Below are 12,997 nucleotides of genomic sequence, written 5' to 3' on the forward strand. Positions count from 1 at the left end.
ACTAAAGCAGTATTTAGAAGAGCATTTATACCTTTAAATATACTTATCAGGAAACAATAAGTTTAAAAGAAATATGCTCAGCATCCAACTGAATAAGTTATAAAATAGAACATCAAGGCAAACCCAATGAAGAAAAATGATATAATAAAAAAAGGAACAATATAATAATTTTTTAAGTAAAGGAGATTAGTAAGACTAAAAGCTCTGCTTCTGAAAGATTACAAAGACAAACCTGATAAGTCTCATAAGAAGAAAAAGAGCCAACAAAAGTAAATAAAATAGGAATAAAAAGTAAAGATAAGGAAAGAATTACAGATTTTAAAAACAAATGTAAATAAAGTGGATAAATTTCTGGAAAACATGCAATGCCAAACTGGTAAAAGAAGAAAAGGAGAATTTAAAATAGACTCACAAGAAATGCAATTGGTAGTTAAAACTCCAGTCTTTTCCTGTGGGAGCCACTGGGTTGAGAGGAGCGAGGCCCTTTCCTCTCCATACCAGGGTGTGTGCTCGTCCACTGATACCAGTGTACTCCGAAAAGGGGGAATCATCTGGCAAAAATGTCACTTTGCCTGCTGTGTTCCAGGCTCCCATTTGACCAGATATTGTGAATTTTGTTTACTCTAATTTGCGAAAAAACAATAGACAGCTCTATACTGTCAGTGAACTGACAGGTCAGGAAATCAGTGCTGAGTCTTGGGGTGCTGTCACAGCTGTGGCTCAAGTTCCCAGAGTTCGAGGTGGTGGAACTCATCGTTCTGGCCAGGGTTCTACTGAAAATATGTGTTGTGGGGGCCACATGTTTGTGTCAACCAAAACCTGGTACCATTGGCACCAGAGGGAACACAACGCAGAAGCAATATACTGTCTACTCTGTCCTTCTGTCCTGGCTGCTATGGCCTTACCAGCACTGCTCATGTCTAAAGGTCATCATATTGAGGAAATTCCTAAATTTCCTTTGGTGGTTGAAGATAAAGTTGAAGGCTACAAGAAAACCAGGAGACAGTTTTGCTTCTTAAAAAACTTAAGGCCTGAAATGATATAAAAAAGGGCTATGCCTCTCATCGGATGAGAGCTGGCAGAGGCAAAAAGAGAAACTGTCGTCATATCTAGAGCAGGGGACCTTGCATCATCTATAATGAGGACAATGGTACCATCAAAGCCTTCAAAAACATCCCTGGAATTACTCTGCTTAATGTAAGTAAACTGAACATTTTGAAACTTGCTCCTGGTGGACATGAGGGTCATGTCTGCATTTGGACTGAAAGTGCTTTCCACAAGTTAGATGGCCTATGACACTAGGCATAAAGCTGCCTCTCTCAAGGGTAACTACAACCTTCCCTTGCAAAAGATGCTCAATACAGACCTTAGCAGAATCTTGAAAAGCCCAGGGATCCAAAGAGCCCTCCATACACTGAGGCGCAAGAAGATTCATCTCATAGTCCTGAAGAGGAATATACTAAAACACCCCACAATCATGTTGAAGCTAAACCCATATGCAAAGACCATGCACCGGAACACCATTCTTTGCCAGGCCAAAAACCATAAGCTCCAGGTGGGTAAAACAGCAGTAGTGCTAGAAGCCAGATCAGATAAGAAGGGGTTTCCAGGTAAGAAGCCTGTGGTAGGGCAGAAAGGAAAGAAGGCTGTTGTATATGAAGCAGAGAAGCTTTTGGTGAGAAAAAGGTTGCAGCTATCAAGAAACCAGCAGCTGAGAAGAAACCCACCACAGAAGAGACTAAATGGTGGCAGAATAGACGGACGTGTCCTGAGCCGTGTCCTGAGCCTTGTCCCGGAGCAGATAGAGGGAGCAGCTGAAACGAGTGGAATCCAGCCGGAATTGGCGAAGGAGGTGCAGCTGGTGAGACAGTTTGCAGCCGGGAAGGGCAGAGATCCCCCCCGATAAAGCAAGACACCCATGAAAAATACACATGGTGTCTAAATAAGACAAAGGAAAATCGTTTGGGCAAAAATAAAAAGGATCCCAAATCAATTATATAGAAAAGATTCCTTTATTAACTTTTGGTCGAGAATATGTTTGTATATTTTCAGAAAACAACTCCAAGACCATGTGGATTCCTGCAACAGAGAGGAATTGACAGGTCTGCTCCAACCACGAAGACAAGAGGAGAAACAGTCCAGAGATGGAAGACGCTGAAGACGCCTTGTCACGCTAGCAGTCAGAAGCTGTGCATCGCAGCAGGTTGCCTAGGACCAAATCAGAGAGGGTCGGACCTGCATTGACACCATGTGCCCACCATCCAGATATCATTGCTGACATGTACACATAAGGAACTGTTTGACATTGAAATGGGGACTCAGAACTGTTGGACATTGAAATTGGGACTCAAACATTTTTTGTTATTATATGTTTATTTCTAGTCTGCAGAGGCAAGATTTTTTAAAGGAAAGAAAAGGGGAAAAAATAGATTCAGAGGCAAAGAAGCATTGAACAGACTGTCAAACTACAGCGGGAAGGCAGAGGAGGTTTTTGGGGGGGGCTGTAAGAGATCAACTGAAGGACTTGTACATATGCATATAAGCATAACCAATGGATAAAAGACACTGGGGGGGGGGGGCAGGTAAAGGCATGTACTGGGGGGAAGGGGAGGCTGGGGGGAGGTCAATGGGGGGAAAAAAAAGAGACATATGTACTACTATTTGTAATACTTCAAACAATTAAAAATAAATAAATAAATAAATAAATAAATAAATAAATAAAAGAAACCCACCACAGAAGAAAAGAAGCCTGAGGCATAAGTTTAAATTTGTTTATTTCATAAAGGTCAAATCACTTTGGACAGCTAATTTTGAAGAAAAACCTTATCAAAGGCAAACAAACAAAAGAACAGCAAACAAAATTCCATCCCAAAGATCTCTAGACCTGGATGCTTTTAAAATGGACTCTATCATGTGGAATCTCAGAAGGAAGGTGGGAAAGGGTGGGTGGGTGGGAGGTTATCAACCAAAGACCTTGTATGCCTATACTAGTATGCATATACATGGACACAGATAGGGGGGTGGTAAGGGCCTGGGGTGGGGGCAGAGCGGGGGAAAGGAATGGGCTGGAGCGGGTCAATGGGAGGAAAAAGGGGACATGTATAATACTTTCAACAATAAATGTTTAAATAAATTAATTAAATTAATAAAATGTACTCTATCAAATTTTCAAGTACACAATTCCAATGTTATATATGTTGTTCCGGAAAATATAAAAAAGAAACAGTAATTCTCAGTTTGTTTTATGAAATTAATACAATCTCATTTTCCTTCATGTTTCTGCATTTAAGCCATGGTTCAGAAAGTTTTCCTCACTCCCAGGTTATATAGGAATTCATCCACCTTTTTCCTAGTACATATATGGTTTCATTTTATTTTTACATTTATGTCTCTGACCCATTTGGAATTTATTCTGCCCTATACTATAAATAATAGATCCAATTTTACTCTGTTCCCATATGGCTACACACAGTGGTGTGCTGATGCTGGCTCATGCCAGCTCAAGAGAGTTGGTTGTTAAATTTTCAGGAATGTTGTGAGCTGACTGTTAAGCAAAGCCATTACAACCAAATAGATTACATAAACTTACAATGAAATAAGTCATGTGAAAAACAAAGCTCATCACCTTCTAATTATTTTAATATATTTTACTATCATCAAGGGTCTTGAGATTATTTACTTCTACAGAATCCATATGATGGAAAACTATAGAATGGTATGCTGTTGTACATCTCTTCTCAATTTGATATTAAACAATATACTAATAGAATAAAATTAGCTATGATGGAAGTATTTACACCACAGAAGTTGGCAGTGCTAAAATCAGGACTTAATGTATTGTTTTGTTGACTGTGTTGCACAGGAATTACTATGGCCAGTAGGCCAAATTGAGCCTGTCACTAGTTTTTATGATTAAGCGAAGAAGTCATAACATTGACAAATAAGTCATGATTGAACATTGTGTCTCTTATTTCATTTCCTTATTCATTAATGTAAATAAAAATATCTACCTACATTCACGTGAAAGTACACTCACCGACTATGACCAGAGATTGCTTATGGATAAGAGTTTGGCAAAAAACGAAGCAAATCATTCTGTGAAAATCAATTAAATATATGGGCTTTACAATTATAAATTTCATTACTATTTGTAAATTGCTGGCTAAACATTCTTTATATCAGTAAAATTTATAATATACATATGTGTGTGTGTGTTAAACATATTTACCAGCATCTCAATTTCATTTATTAAAAATTTATGCTCTAGTTTAAAGTGAATACAATGGAACCATTATCTGTGACACAGTTATAAAGCAAGGAACAATGTTTTAATAATTTGGTCAGTTGAGTTCCATTAATAAATATTATGCTAAATTTTCCTAACTGTGCCAATATTTCTGTGACCACAGTCTTTTCTCTATTATTAAAAATACTTATTTTTTTAAAATGTATTTTTCCCTTTTGATTTGAGATGCTGTCTTTATTATGTACTAAATTTCCATATGCAATTTTGTCTACTCATTTTTCTAGTTTGTTCCATTAGTCTGTATGTCCAATCATGTGTCAATACCAAACTGTCCTAATTATAAAGGGTTAACAGTTTGTTACAATGTTTGGTAACTGCATTCTCTCACCCATTTGCTCTTTTTTGTTGGGGTATTTTAGCTATTCTTGTTTATTTGTTCTTTCAGATAAATCCTATCTAATAGAGAAATATGCAAATTGACTGTACCTCTGCTACACCCACAAGCCACGCCCACCAGCCAATCAGGAGTAAGTATGCAAATTAACCCAACAAAGATGGCGGCAGCCACAGAGCTGGAGCCAGCCAGAGGCTTGGGTTGCCCCTGGCAATGGAAGAAACCAAGCTTCCCGCCTGCTGTGGCCAGCCCTGGCCTCCACTCAAGGCTACAAAGTTTCAATTATAGAATATAAATAAATCCCAACAAAAATGGCAGCAGCCACGGAGCTGGAGAGAGCAGGAGGCTTGGGTTGCCCCCGGTGATGGAGGAAGCCAAGCTTCCCACCCACACTGGCCTGCCCTGGCCTCCGCTCAAGGCTACAAAGTTTCAATTATAGAAGATAAATAAATCCCAGATACCAGGGCCTCTGCTTGGGTCACTGGGGGGTGTGGCCGGCCTGCAAACTACCACAGGCCCCTCACCCAGGCCATCCCATGCCCCAAGGGAACCCCCACCCTGATCTGGGACACCCTTCAGGGCAAACCAGCTGGCCCCCATCCGTGCACCAGGCCTCTATCCTATCTAATAAAAGAGTAATATGCAAATTGACCATCACTCCAACACACAAGATGGCTTCCCCCATGTGGTCAAAGATGGTTGCCCCCATGTGGACACAAGATGGCCACCACAAGATGGCCAGCAGGGGAGGGCAGTAGGGAGGGACCAGGCCTGCAAGGGAGGGCAGTTGGGGGTGATCAAGCCTGCAAGGGGGGGGCAGTTAGGGGTGACCAGGCCAGCAGAGGAGAGAAGTTGGGGGGGGACCAGGCCTGCAGGGGAGGGCAGTTGGGGGGGACCAGGCCTGCAGGGGAGGGCAATTATGCATCAATCAGGCTGGCAGGGGAGTGGTTAGGGAGTGATCAGGCTAGCAGGAAGAAGCAATTAGGGGCAATCAGGAAGGCAGGCAGGCTAGCAGTTGGGAGCCAACAGTCCTGGATTGTGAGAGGGCAGTCGGACATCCCTCGAGGGGTCCCAGTTTGGAGAGAGTGCAGACTGGGCTGAGGGACACCCCTCCCACCCCCCGTGCATGAATTTCATGCACCGGGCCTCTAGTTTTTTAATAAACTTGTCTAGCTCCAGGGTTGGGGGGACTCTAATTAGATTCTTATTGGGCTTTCATAAATTTATAAACTAAAATAGGAAAAACAGATATTCAATATGTTGAGTTTTTCTATCCAAGAGCAAGGCATATTTTTTTCATTTGTTGAAATCAACTTTTGTAACTTTCAGATGTGTTTTCCTCATACAGGCTTTGGATACTTCTAATCAAGTTTTACTTTGGCACTTTTTTTTAATATCATAAAAGGGATCCTCTCCTCCATTACATTTTGTAATTGTTTTTTGTTTCTATTCTGAAGGCTACTGATTTTTAATGTTAATTTTATAAGCTGCTACATTATTAAAATATGTTATTGTTTGAGGTCATTTTTAATTAATTCTTTTGCATTTTCCAGATGTAAAATTGTGTCATCTGAAAACAGAGTTTTAACTCTTCATTTCCAATTGTTATATCCTCCAATTGCTTTCTCCTATCTAATTACAATGATTAACAGGTTCAAAATAATGCTATATAGAAGCAGAAATTGTGTTACTGATTCATATTTAGTTCCTAACAAATGTAGGAAAGCCTTAGTGTCATCTCATTAAGCAACATGTGAGATTGGGGGCCATTGTTCAGCCTACTACACTTCATAAACTGTGTGGGTTCAGTTCCTGGTTGAGACACATACCTAGGTTGGAGGTTCAATCCCCAGTCGGGAGGTAACTAATGGATGTTTCTCTTTCACATCAATGTTTTTCTCTCTCCGTTTTTAAAAAAAAAAATCCTCGGATGAGAATTAAATAAATTAGTAAATACTAATCAAGTCTATTTAAAAGAAGAAAAACAAACGGAGGCATCACTTTCTCCTGTAATTTTGGCAGACACTGGAAAGCTGGGTCATTCCAAGTGTTGGTGGAGAGGTGGGGATATCATGCTCTATTGGTGAGCATGTAGACTGATGCACATTCTGTAGCACAGTCTGGTGAATCTTGGTGTCATTTGGTCCAATTAGGTGGCACATATCTAGAGCCCATCCCTGAGTATCTATCACAAAGAGTCTCTCACACATCTATAAGGGGACATACAGGTGGATATTTCCATGTAGTTTATAGAAACAGATTTGGAGGCTATCTGGGTGCTCATTACCTGGAACTGGGGAGGAGAAGGTGGATGGATGAAGTATGGTGACTTTAGCAGTTAGAAGGTCACAGACCTTTTATATAACAAGTATAATATTAAAAACACACTGAAAAAAAGAAAGATATAGAATGAGGTCCTGAACACAGTACCACTAAAAGTAAATTTTGAATATATGTACTCCCAAAGAGTACTTATATAAATAAAAGAATCTGCATTAAATGCATTGGAATAGTTCCCTATATGGGAGGAAGAAAGTGGAGGTAAAGATGTAAATAAAAATTTTAATAATGAAAAAAACTAAATTGAATAACATCTTTGTATAAACCAATGGTAGTATTATGACATAAAATGAGGAATGTGGTTAATTTAAACTTCTGACCCTGAGATCCAACCAAAGATAGATGATAGATAGATGATAGATAGATAGATAGATAGATAGATAGATAGATAGATAGATAGATAAAAGAAACTATTCTCTTTCCCATATGGACACTGAAATACCACCACTACCACTACCACCCTAGAGAGTTCCATTATCAACCCATTTGACCTTGGTCTTATATGGAACTTTGAAGTTTTTTATACAAAGACTTTTCTTTCAGGATGTAAATACCACCCGTCCAATCATCCACCCTTATATCAGTAAGTCCTCTCTCACTTTTCACACCTTGTGCTGCAATTTCTGATGGCTCCCCTGCTCATTACAACCTAATATGAACTATCCAAATGGGATAATAAGGAAGGGTCTCCTTACATAGTGGGGAGGGGAGAGCACTATAGAAAGAAATTACAGCATGTGCAAATGTAAGGTGGCAGATAGGACACAGCTGGAGAACTGCATTTAGACCATTTAGAATCCTGGCAATACCATAGTTCAGAATGAGAAATGGGAGCTCTTGTAGATAATCTGCAGAGGGAGATAAGGTCAGACCAACTCACAGATGATTGTAGGTGAGGCCAAGGAGTTTGAATTTAGACCTGAGGCAAACTCAGAGCCACTGAAGAACATGAAGCAAGGACGAGAGTGACTTGATTAGATATGTGTTTAGAACAATCACTCTAACAGCAATATGGAGAAAAAAGGGGGCAGGAAGGAGGGAGTCAGGTAGAAGGATCTTGCAGTATTCCTGCTAGATCTTTCATGAATTTACAAAAGATCACAGTAGCCTGACTCTCTTAGGCATACAACTATAAAATCAGAGGACTAGATAAAATGGTCCCTCCCAGCTCTATGATTTTTAAAATCCCACTTGTTTCAGACTCATTCAAAGAAGAGAGTGATGAGGCATAAGCAGAGAAATTTGCAAATTTTTTATCAATATGCAGAACTCATTCAGGAGACAGGAGGCATTAAAGGCTATATGTGATGCTGATTGCCTAGATAATTCTCTGTGATCAAGCACACTTTACAATTAATGACAATTTTTAAAATTCAGGTGAGATCTGCTATTTTAAAAAGGGCCCCAGTGTGTTGCCCTAGCCAGGGCAACGTCGTCCTGTACACCAAAAGGTTTCGGGTTTGAAATTTTATGGAAAAATTGTTGAATTTTTTGCTGAATATTCTAAACAGGGGCAGAAAGATTTTAACTTCACTGGAGTCACTCCTGTATCGCCAACCCTGATAAGATTGAATTTGATAGGAAAATCTAGGGCATTGCCATGACAATTACCAGGCTTCGTCTTAGTTGCACTTAGGCTTTATATAACTCCAATCAAACAACAGGCAGAGGGCTGTGAAAGGCAGAGATGGATGCTCACCTCTGCCTCTTGTTATCAGAGTGTTCTGTTCCAACGGTACAGACATCATGCCACATGACATCATGCTACTGGTTCTCAACCTTGGCCACATGTTAAATTACCTGAGTGTGGCTCAGTGGTTGAGCACTGACCTATGAACCGGGAGATCATAGTTCAATTCCTGGTCTGGGCTCGATCCCCAGTAGGGGGTGTGCTGAAGGCAGCCAATTGATGATTCTCTCTCATTATTAATGTTTCTATCTCTCTCTCCCTCTCCCTTTCTCTCTCTGAAGTCAATAAAAACATTTTAAAAAATCATCTGAAGATCTTTTACAAAATACTGGTGCCTAAGCCCTATCCCTAAAGTTTCTGATTTAATTGGTCTACTGAGAAGGCTTCAAAATATTCCCAGGTCATTGTACTGTGTAGCCATTGTTAAGAACTACTGCACTAGGTAATTACCAAGGTAATTCTCAAGGTGCCACCAGGCATGGCTACAAATTGAGGATATTCTTCAAGAGACTAGCAGTCTGGATTATTGAGTGTTGGGATTATTTCCTGGTTTGGCAAAAAATAATAGAATTATCACATTGAAAATAAGTCAGTTCTCTCATCAGTGCATTTAAAGAGCCCCAGTGTGTTGCCCTAGTCCAGTGATTGGCAAACTGCGGCTCGAGAGCCACATGCGGCTTGCAAGCCGCGGTTTGCCGCTCTGTTGACTAATGAGTTTGCCGACCACTGGGATAGGGGCTTAATCACAAGGAACAACAACAGCCTGTAATTATTGGAATCGAGAGTCTAGGTCAGTGGTCAGCAAACTCATTAGTCAACAGAGCGGCAAACCGCGGCTCACGAGCCGCAGTTTGCTGACCACTGCCCTAGCCAGGGCAACGTTGTCCTGTACGCCAAAGGGTTGCAGGTTTGATTCCCAGTAGAGAGCCTTATCAGCTGATCGATGTTTCTCTCTCACATTAATGTTTCTCTCCCTTCCTCTCTCTAAAACAATCAAACAAGCAAACAAAACCAATAAAAACATATCCTCCGGTGAGGATTAAATAATAATTAAAAATAAAGGGCCCTGATGTTTTCATAAACCCTGTTTGATGATTTTACAGAATTTTTAAAAATGGAACAAGGGGAAGTAGAGGGAAAGGGAAGGGAGGGAGGAAATGCAGAGATCCCACCAAGAGGGTTCTCACTTAAGAGTTGAAGAACCTATGGGTTTAAGGAGCTGGGCCCAATGCAAGAAAACAGCAGTTGTGAAGGACTCCACCTGCTTCTATCATGTTCTTGGAGTACTTTGGGTTCTATCATAATTATAGTCTTCTACATTTATAACATGGAATTGCCAGATTTTTTTTTTCCCCCTAAGGAGAATGGGTTATAATATTGTCAAGTGACCTCTCTCTCTCTCTTTCTCTCTTGTTTTTTGTTTGGTTTGGTTTGGTGTTTTAAGAACTCCCAAATCAATAGCAGACTTTTATTGCATCTTTTTTTTTAATTGTTGTCAATCCTCACCCGAGGATATTTTTCCATTCATTTCCAGAGAGAGTGGAAGAGAGGAGAGACAGAGAGAGAAACATCGATGTGAGAGAGACACATCAATTGGCTACCTCCTGCACACACCCCGACCAGGGCCCAGGCTCTAGCCTGCAACCAAGGTGCATGCCCTTGATCAGAATCGAACCTGGACCCTTCAGTTTGCAGGCTAATGCTCTATCCAAACTGGCTAGGGATTTGACTGCATCTTTAAAATAACACAAATTGGTCTTAGGAATCATCCGCCATCTTGTTTCCCTACGGGACAATTCATAGATCTTATTCATCAGCCATCTGCACTGTTCCTTTTTCAGAGATACACACCAACCAAAGTTTTTCTGATATTCTTGCTTTTAACTGTTGTGGGTGAGTCAAAGCAGCTGAATCAAAGTATCTAAATTTGATACAAATTTAATATAATTTCCTTCAAGACTTAACTCATCTTTAAGGTTTTGAAATACCAAACAAGCAACAGCTGTCCTCATTCAAACCCTGCAAATGTATTTTTTAACCAAGAAATTCTAGTTTTAAATAAGAGACCCATTCTGGTAATGATATTATGGGAAGTGAGAATACATAGATCTCACCCATAACAGAAGCCCAGTATCTCGCCTTTGACCATGTTCTATGAATGACTAGAGACAGTCCGAACTGTAGCCAGGTCCTGTCTGTTTCCCCAATGTTATAGACTGAAGGTTTGCATCTCCCCCAAACAGATTAAAACCTAATCCTCAATATGGGGGTATTTGGAGGTGGGGCCTTTGTGAAGTGATTAGGTCATGAGGGTGGAACTCTCATAAATGGGAGCTCACTCATGAAGGAGACTCCCTTGCCCTCTGCCATGTGAGGACACAGCAAGAAAACAGCCATCTTGCCGAAACCGGTTTGGCTCAATGGATAGAGCGTCGGCCTGCGGACTGAAGGGTCCCGGGTTCGATTCCGGTCAAGGGCATGTACCTTGGTTGCGGGCACATCCCCAGTGGGAGGTGTGCAGGAGGCAGCTGATCGATGTTTCTCTCTCATCGATGTTTCTAGCTCTCTATCCCTCTCCCTTCCTCTCTGTAAAAAATCAATAAAATATATAAAAAAAAAAAAAAAAAGAAAACAGCCATCTATAAACCAGGAAGTGGGTCCTTACCAAACACTGAGTTTGCCAATATCTTGATCTTGGACTTCCTAGCTTCCATAACTTTGAAAAATAAATGTCTATTGTTTATAAGCCACCCAGTCTATAGCAGCCTGAACTAAGACACCTGCCATTTGTCAACCCAGAGCCTCTTGTTTTTCTTTCCAAGGAGACTGAGTTCTATATTGATGTGATTAAAGTCCCTCCACAAGGCACCTCTGGGACCTTTCTCAATAACTGTGAGTCCCTTCGGAGTGAAAGCAACGTTTTCTGGAATATCAACCATCTGATTGCTTAGGATGGTCTTCATTCTCACAGTAGATGTGTCAAAGAGCTTGAGGCTTCTTGATATTGATGTAGGTAGGGGTCTCATTTATGGTATACTTTCTTTTATGTCACTGTAAAAAATAGTATATGCAATATAATTATATAAGAATATAATTATGTATTGATTTCCTAGCACTGCCATAAAAATGTACCATAAACTGAGTGACTTAGAACAACAGAAATTGTTGTTTCACAGTTCTAGAGGTCAGAAGACTGAAATCAAGGTGTCAGGAGGGCCATGCTCTCCCTGAAACCCACAGGAATCCTTTCTTACCTCTCCCTGGCTTCTGGTGGTTTGCTAGCAATCTTTGGTGTTTTTTGGCTTACAGCTACCTTCATTGTCACATGGTATTCTGTGTGTGTGTGTGTGTGTGTGTGTGTGCGCGCGCGTGTGTGTGTGTATCTTCACATAGCTGTCTTCTTATAAGGACACTAGTCATATTGGATTAGGGGCCTATCCTACTCCAACATGAGTTTATCTTAACTAATTATATCTGTAATAACCCTATTTCCAAATAAGTTCACATTCTAAAGTAGTAGGAATTAAGATTTCAACATATATTTTTTAAATTAAATTTATTTGGGTGACATTGGTTGACATGATCATATAGTTTTCAGGTGTCAACATATCTTTTTAGGGACACAATTCAAACCATGACAATATAGAACTAGATTATTTAGGGTTTTTATAAAATACAAAATCTAAATTTTTAAAGAAATTGTTTCATTAAGTTCTACATGTCAAGATACCATTTGATGAAGACATTACATTTCTGGTGCTCTTTACAAAAGGCCTAAAGATGAGGTGAATCTCTACAATGCCCTTAGGACTATTCCTCTATAATTGATCTTCTTTTTCATTAAAGCAAAAGAGAAAATGAAAGGAAACTTCTCTCCTTGTTATTTTTTACCAAACTTTACTTGGGAGTTTATCTGAAAACCTTGAGTCATTGGAAAGGAGAATGTTTTTAGGGACTATGAAAAGTTCCCATCTTTATTAGTGTAAAAGATGAGATTCTAAAAAGGGTGAGGGGAAAAAAAAGGCACTCTTATTTTTGAAAGCTGGCTTTTTTTTCTGTTTTCAGTACTTATGACAACTTGCAACAAGAAAGATTTTGATGATAAAAAGAATGTTATTCCTCAAGGTTTTTATCAGTAAAATGACCCCCATTTTTCTATGCTATTAAATGAAATTCAGTCCTTCAATCTATTAAACCAAAAAGAGTGTCTCTATCCAGGATCTAATGTCATGGAACCAAAGAGAAAAAAGTTCAGTATTTTTTCCTCCTTAATGTAAACTTACACCAAAATAAAAGATATAGATATAAAGAGGTAGGTAGGTAGGTA

General features: G+C 39.8%; 1 pseudogene across 1 annotated transcript; it reads left to right on the top strand.

Moving 5' to 3' along the window:
• Window positions 1-365: 365 nt before the first annotated feature.
• Window positions 366-12,769, top strand: LOC308252722 (large ribosomal subunit protein uL4-like; annotated as a pseudogene). The gene is made up of 3 exons: window positions 366-376; window positions 502-1,745; window positions 12,736-12,769. The product of its transcript is annotated as a large ribosomal subunit protein uL4-like (transcript).
• The last annotated feature ends 228 nt before the right edge of the window (window positions 12,770-12,997 follow it).

Source organism: Plecotus auritus, assembly GCF_963455305.1.
Source record: "Plecotus auritus genome assembly, chromosome: 7".
NCBI lineage: Eukaryota > Metazoa > Chordata > Mammalia > Chiroptera > Vespertilionidae > Plecotus > Plecotus auritus.